An 8410-nucleotide genomic window follows, 5' to 3' on the forward strand; every position below is an offset into this window, starting at 1 on the left:
AGGGTCACAGACAGTGTGGTGTGATGAATGGGTCTGGGTGGGGTCCTGCAACAAAAGCCGCTGAGCCGGTCGGAGCAAGTTCAAGGCTCCAACGCAGTGCAGAAAGGTGCTGAAATGACACCGCAGCTGACTACAAGCCAATGCACTCAGCCAAATCTGGACCATCAATTAGCTTGACCAACATAAAAGTTCTCAAGTCCCAAATAGTGTTGTAATGCAGATGCCCGTTGTTTGTCGTATGCCGGATACAAGGGCAGCGTGACCTCGCGTAGAGCTGACGCGTGGCTGACTAGCACATCGACACTGTTGCCATGTTGCAAATGAGCTGACTAAGCAGAAACACGGAGATCAGGATACCTACAGCGCTCAAACTGTTGACATTTGATTATTTTTTTGCCTTGACAGCGATCCAATTCTATTTATTTCATTTTCTTTTAGGTCATCTCAATGCAAACCCTTGTTATCCAACTGAAATAAAATTTCTCGTCACACAAATTTGATTAGGATAGGAATCATTTTGAGCTTGATTTAATATAAAAGATGAATCACGACTCTTCGGGCACACTGTCGTCAAGCCGTCTGCCTGTCTGCTCGCCTCGCAATCACCGTGGGTCGTCTTCTCTTGTTCACAGCCATAACATTATTGCCACTTCGACCTCGACAACAAATCGATCTTCCACACGCAGGATCATTTACCTTCAGGTAGCCGTCGCACTTGTCAGTGAAGCGGCCTTCACAGGACGACAACATGTGCCACATTTAAACCTGCAGCTGTCAATTTGTCATCAAAATGTTATTTTATTGGAGGGAGGGGCAAGTGGTATTTCTGTGGTTCCGTTTATTTTATTATGTGTTATTATTTTCTGTATTCATGTATTTATTTTAATTTTTCTACAATATTTTCGTCCTAGGACTTCCACATTGATCGTCAGTGTCCCGGGATGGATGAAAAGCAGAATAGCAGAGCGGTGCAAAGGTTATCTCAAGATATGTCGAGGTAAGCAAGGTGTGACGGGATGTGTGGGGTGAAGTTACTGTGTGTGCTTGTTCGGGACGGTGATGCCGTCCGTGTACAGTGGCAAGGAACAAATGAGCAACAAGAGTGGGTATGGGAGGGAGGAGGGGGGGTGCATAGGTGAGGAGAAAAGGGAGGGGTTAGACTGCAGTTTATCTGCAATGCATCACTAGCTCTCTCGCTCTGGCTCTCTCTCTTGGGTGCAGATCTTTTCAACACACACTCTGACTCACATATTATTTTACAGGCAGCATCACAAATATTAGTTAAAGCTGATTTTCTCCACCGGCCAATTCGATGTTTTGGGGCCATGAGGCGGTTACTTAAATAGGTAAAAAAATGGCCACGGAACCATGTGATTTCTCACAGCCAATCAGCAAAAAGATCATATCAATCGATAAATACAGCTTCAAGCATCCCAAAATAATCGAAACGTGCCCTGAGCAGGAAGTCACTGATCAGGAAAAGGCGAGGAGATCAAAATGTAGCAATTAATGTGATATCTTATTACTCGATTGGTGTCATACTGTTTATTTATAAGAAAGTAACCAACGTTTATTTTTCATCAGAAAGAACAATTGACCCCAAAATGCAATATTTCTAATGTAAAGGTATGTTTTGGCAATATTAGTCCTTAATCCATCAATATAGTCATCTCCTGTGCTGGAATGCATTTCACTTTCATCTCTTGGATTGTGTCACAATCAAACAAAAAACTCAATTTCCAGTCTTCCGATATCCCGGAGTGTGGCCTCTTGTTGAAATCTGCAGAGTCACTCATCACCCTCCTTTTCTGCAACCCTCCCCCTCTCCCTCCCTCTTTGCACGTCTCCACCGACACACACACACACACACACACCATCACCGCTCGTCACACTTTAAATATTTTGTAGGTTCTTTTTACGAGTCAGCGGGTGTACTTCAATGAACTGGCTGCTTTGCGGTATTATCACATTGAATTATGTATGGCTGGCAATTGCTCTCCCTTGTGTTGGGACGGTCACATGACTCTCTGAACCTTGCTTTTGGATCAAGTATCACAGAGTCACGACTGATATGAATGGCATGAAATTCAATGCTGCCGCTAACTGGAATCGTTGAGCATTTTGCAGCAGAATATACGACCTTGGCTACCCAGAAAAAAAAGTCGATTTATTTATTTATTTGGTAAATAGAACTAAGAAATTGGCTTCCATCAGCAGTTTGAGAAAAAAATATTGTCTGAATACGAGTGAGGGACAACATATTGGAAAGTACATGGGTGCTACAACAGAGCCCTGAGGTACTCCCTAGTTGAGGAAGTGCCCAATTATGAAATTGTCTATCATTCTATCTAGTTCTCCTCTTTTGGGTGAGCTAAAACCTCAGAAAAAATCTCAGCAACGCTCATAGATGATGTTGACATTTTTTGCTAGCCTAGTTGCAAACAAAACGGCAGGCATAAGGCAGTCTCGGATAAAGTGTAGAGTCTCCCACTCAAATTTGCTTTGCATTATTAACCATCGTCTTGGGTTATGTCGAGACAGCGTCTTTTCCACCGATTATCATCTCAACTCCCAGTGGCCTCTTGTCTATATGTCACGTTAGTCTGTTTTGAACTCTAGGTTCACTTACATTATTTGTATTATGTCATTTTTTTTATATATATAAATGCATGTGTGTTTATATATATATATACACTTGCAGGTGTATCTAATATTGTGCCCAGTGAGCCCACATGTCCTCAAGGTTTAGTCGCATTGCAAACGTCTCTGGGGCAAGTCAGTGAGCTGCAGCTGAATGGGAAAGGAAGGCGGAGTCGTGCTGCAGAGGCTGAGCTGCAGAATCCCGATACAGCTCAACTACACTTTGTGTGAGCGAGCTATCTATTCTATTCTCATTACGTAAATGCGTCTGCTGCGGCAGAAGAAGCAAATAGAAAGTTGGATTGCAGAACAGACACTTTTTGGGATCAGATATTTAATTCAATCAAAAAAAAAAAAAAAGCGATTTTTTTTTTTAATTGCATTTTTGAATGACCAAGTAATCATAATGAATTCATTTGTAAGTGATCCACTTGTAAAACTCGATCGCTCACTTTGATAGCAAGTGATTGCTGAGCGTTGCCCGGGGTAAATTTATTTACACGCCATAATTGGTTCACTAACAGCACCCAATGTTAAGTCCATGGAGTCGATCATCCTGCTAATGAGCAGATTGTCTTGAGACGCTTCCCTCAAAGGCCATGACTTCCCAAGAAACCACAATAATAGCTTTTTAGGGTTTAATAGAGTGATGTCATTTAATATATACACATATGTATTTACTGCATGAGTTTTAAAAACTGGAAGCAGATGCTTGAAAGGCCGACAATCAGCTTGCTTAGCAAATCAGCAATGTGTCTTGTCATTCGTTTTTTTTTTTTCCAATGCTACCTGCAGCCCGGCCCATATTTCCCTGAGGAGTTCCCCCCTTGCCGTTGCATCTGATGCTACATTATGCACAGAGATTGTTTGCTGCACTCGACTCACTCAAGCGACGCAGTTTAAAAAAAAAAATAGAAGCAAGAAAACCAGTTGGGTTTTCCCTCATGAATGTGACTCATAGGAGTCTTATCTGAGCTCGGTGATTCAGCTTTTGCTCTATTTGTGACAATCCTTTGTACGGTACAAGGTCTCCTGGTGTGCATTTCAATTGCTAGTTTGATGCTAATTTATGCCGCTATGCTGTCTTTCGGCAATTGTATTTTGCCTCCGGGGGTGGAAACGTCTTTGGGCACCACTTCTCTTAACTTTTGCACAAACTATTTTCTGTGAAGCAAGACTTTTTCCACCTGAATCAACCCGTTTGTTACATGTTGTCTGTCATCTAGTGGTGAAGGGTGGAATTACAACATGTTTTTTTTTCTTCTGATTTTCAAGAATTAATCAAGGAGCATTTGTACATTTCTTTTTGATTTTTGAATTATCATGACGCCCCAGATGCAATTGCCATGTATGAAGCCATAGAGTCTCCACCTCTTTTATAAATGGTGCGGTCAGACTAGCATATCCCAGCTGAGTAAGCTGTCTCTTTGATTTTGTCATTGTGCGCACGCTCACACAGTTGTGCAAAGGTGAGTGGGCCAATGGCAATGCTTCTTCTTGCATATTTCATGAGGCTGCGGAAAAACTGCAGTACGGTAGTTAAGTGCGAGCGGGAAGCGCAACTTTTGCACTGTCGCATTGTGTTCCCGAGAGGACGCAATAAGACAAATGTTGGCAAAACATGACATGCAAATTGAGTGAGATATCCTGTAGCATTATTGGGAATTAATTCTGCCCTTAACTTAACTTGTTATTTGATGCACGATTAATTATTCCCACCGCTTGTGCGCTGATCTTTTGCAGTTATTGCCTTGGAATAGCTTTTTTTTTTTTTAAACGCAGTTAACAATTACAAAAATGCATCGGTTACGTAATGTACCACAAAAATTAAGACTGAGTGCTTTAATATATCTAATATGTATATATATAAAAAAAAAACTTTTTTGATAAGAATACAATGAATGAAATGCTAGCAAGCTAGCCACCATTGACTCAACATTTTGTGAAGAACAAAAGTAAAAAGTCAACAGAAAAACTATCCTACCCAAATGAAGTAGATGAAAAACTAACTAAATTTAAAAGACAGAAAATCATGTTTGTTTCCTTTTATTTTTCAATTATCATTCAGCCCACACACACACACATACGCACATGCATGCGGGTATTAATAACAGCACACAACACTGGTCTAGCTATTTCCGCTTGCGTCCCCATCAGTGACGTCCCAACAACCTCCGCGTGCTCTCTTCTCTCGTCCGGCTCAGTCGAGCCAACGCCCAATTGCTGCAGTGCAGCTCGCTCCTCTCCCACAAAATCAAAATGACCCCCTCCCTCCTTCTCGTCTCCACTGCCTGAGCATCCTCGCCTCTCTTGATTGCACTATTCCTGATGCAGCCATGGGAGACGTGGGATTTATGCATTTAGCAATCTTAAAACCTTAAAAGTAAACAAAACAAAAAAAAAAAAGACAGTAAAGAGTAAACTTCAAGTAGTGATACCTGTTTGTACATACAGGTAACAATGTATAGAAGTAAGTCTGGATGTCGGTGCACAGCTTGTGGTACAAGGGCTCCCTCTTGTGGTACACCAAAGAATCACAGAATCCTTTTTTTTTTTAAATACCATATAAATGCGCAAATTGTACATAATGTTGGAGTCGTTAAATATGAAACATGAAAAAGCAGAATGCCTGTTTCCTTGTCATGATGACCTTTGAACTTTATCCCACTGAATCTTTGGGAGCACACACTGCAGAGCACATCCACTTACGGGAATGAAAGTCGGGTAAAAACGGGCACAGTCGATGGACATTGATCGAGAGCGGCACGAGATTTGTCCTCAAGTGCTCCGGGGCTGCTCACTCTCTAGATTAGCAAAGTCAGCAGATTTCTTTGCACCGTACAAAGTGCCAAAAATGGAAAATAATGAAATATAAGGTAGTTTTGCTATTAGCTGATAGGAGAAGTTCACGTGTGCTCTTCATCAGCGTAGTTTGCACTACTCTGCACGATTGTGCCATCTTGGCTTCCACGAGTTGATGCTGAGATGATTTCTGGATGAGCGCCAAGCCTTGTTTTTGCCCTCCAGCTCTTGAATTCTCACAAGAGTGTCTCTGGCATGGCTCGATGGGTCTTAATGGAGGAGTGGGCTTGCAAAGCCTGAGAATGATAAAGGGTCGCTAGACTTGTTTATTTTTTTTGCAAGGCGATGGATGAGCTGCAAATCAAATGTTTTTTTTTTTGTGAGTCATTCCAGCAGACAGGTTCGCAATGAGAATGTGTTAGAAAAGTGGGGTGTTATTTTGTCAATAATTTGGCTGACTTGCAACATTGCCAGATGTCTCAGGAACGCAAAGTCATAGTACCTGTGAAATTTGAAATCATCATCACTTTCGCATATATGGACAATTTAGAGTTGCCTAACAGTTTTTTAGATTGTTTTCCTCAATTGATTGTTTTAACAATGAAGTAAAGGAGTTCAACATTTTATGCGTCGCCACATTTTACTGCAGGGCTTGGCTTACTATGGATGAGTTTAAAGAAGAGGCTCCTCCCAAATATTTTATTCTGGAGGCCCCTTGTTGCTGGTTTGTTTACTGATACGTTAGTGACATCTAAAGTTGTACCTGTGGAAGTGCAGCAGGAGAAATAAAAATAATTATAATAAAACATAAATCTATATATATTTGCCTGTGTTGGATTTAGTCCAAAAAGCAAGTGACTCTTCTTGAACAATAGTGTGCTCACATCTGCGATATGAAACAATTGGCGTCTAAAAATAACTACAATATTGAAACAAAGATAGAAGGGTTAAATAATTTTAAAAAGTTGAACAAGTGTAACTTGCGCATAATGACATTTGAAACACTTTCATTTACAATAAGTATCACTGAGTCATTAGCTAATTCATGCCACGGAATATCGATATTCATACACTAGAAAAGCGGCTGGCTATTCATTGCTGTTTGGCTGGATGGATCAATTGATGGACTTACGGACAGACAGACGGATGCTTTGAATTGCAGTAATCTCCAAACGCCACTAAAGGGTGCTCACACAAAGCTTGACATGGGGATGTTGCAAGGTAGAGAGAGAAAAGATCAAAAACTTTTATTAAACTATCTATGACCTTTAGTGGAGTCATAAAATGGGCTGTACCATCTAAAATCTACTCCCCCCCCCCCACACACACACACAAAAAGCTTTAAAAAAAATGATGCCAGAGAGATGTTCATCTTTTTTTTTTTATTTTGACTTTACTGTGATATTGCACGTAACCATGACTTGCGGATCTGCTGCAGTTTGCAGAAAAAAACAAAAACTAATATATGCATGTCCTTGAGAAACCTCCAGAGCCCACTAAAATGTCCCAGAAGCTAACAGGAAATAATTAAAGCGCCTTCATGTTGATCATAAATGAATTAACGTCCTCCTTAACAGTAGAAGAGAGACAGATGCAAAACAACTTTAACAAGACGCACCCCTTTAGCCAAAGACAGCAATTTCCTGGGACCCTGCAAAATCTTTTAATTTAATTAGTCTCTATTACAAGACCTTTGACGTCATTTGATCCCAAAGCAACCCAGTTTACTTAAATTACATTTTTGAAAATGGTTACTTATGAGTAAGTCCAGTTTTATTTTATTTTGAACACAATCCAAGTAATTTAAGCGTGTGCGCAATTTATTTTGTTTATTTTTACTTTGAATTTTTTTTTTCATGCAATATAGTCAGCCACCATCAATTGGACTAAACATGAATCGAGCTGTCATCGGAATTATTAATTGTCAAGTTATCGTTTCTTTTTTTCCAGGACCATTTTTAAATTGTTTCCGCCTGCTTGAGTGGATTAGATGGAACTAACATTGTTTCTAATGAATATTTAGTATCTGTCCCTGGTTTTGTCACACGCTCTCTCCTGCTTTGACAGTGTTTGCTGCACTTTGTTATGCAACGTGGTGAAGAAAGATGATGTTGCACGGGAAGGGGGGGGGGGGGGGGCGAGATAAGGTAGGGAGAAAGCCTCCATTCCTTTTTCCTATTTCTCCCTGCAGGTGTAGAAAGTCATTATCAAAACTTACTGCTGTCTGTTTTTAAGAAAGTGAAGCAATGGGAGGATTTTGAGAATCAGATTTGTCTTTTGTGTAGTCCCGTTAAAGTTCATTGTAAATTAAAAAATTATTACGCAACAGAGCATTTTGGGGAGGGGGGGGGAGGTGACATTTATTGACCAAAAGATGATTGCTGTTTTAATTATTTTGCAAGCATCTGTCTTACTATTTTTACCCTCCTTGAGGGAGGGGTGGCATGGAAAATCCACAGTCAGGAGATGGGGGTGGGGTTGAGGGTGGCAGGAAAGCATTCTGCAGCATTCTGCTTCTTTGTACCTGGAATGAGCGACTCTGTTGGATGACAAAAAGCACCATGCGGAAGAAAATGCTCAAACGGGGATGCTGGGCGGATTAAAACAAACAAGAGGGAGGATTCCACTCACTTGCAAACACGGGACTGCGTGACTGGTCTCCGGGAGCAACGTGGGGAGAGAGAAAGGGAGGGGAGATGGGGAGAGGGTGAGGAAGGGGGGGGGGGGCAATTCAGCGCAGTGCGAGCGACTGAGTGGCCGCATCAGCACCACTAGCTGTAGCATCTTGAAGCTGACGTGTGGCTTGTGGCTGCCGTAGCATCTCCATCGGTTGTACATAGGAGGGGGCTGGCGGGGAGGTGTGACAGCACACGCATGCCGCGGTGGAAAGCCGAGGGGAGCTAGTCGGGGGGCTCGACGGGTGGGGGGTGCTCGGGGGACAGGAGGGAACGGGGACGACTGGTAGCAG

Source organism: Syngnathus leptorhynchus, chromosome 12 (assembly GCF_054491065.1).
Source record: "Syngnathus leptorhynchus isolate UIUO chromosome 12, UIUO_Slep, whole genome shotgun sequence".
Lineage (NCBI taxonomy): Eukaryota > Metazoa > Chordata > Actinopteri > Syngnathiformes > Syngnathidae > Syngnathus > Syngnathus leptorhynchus.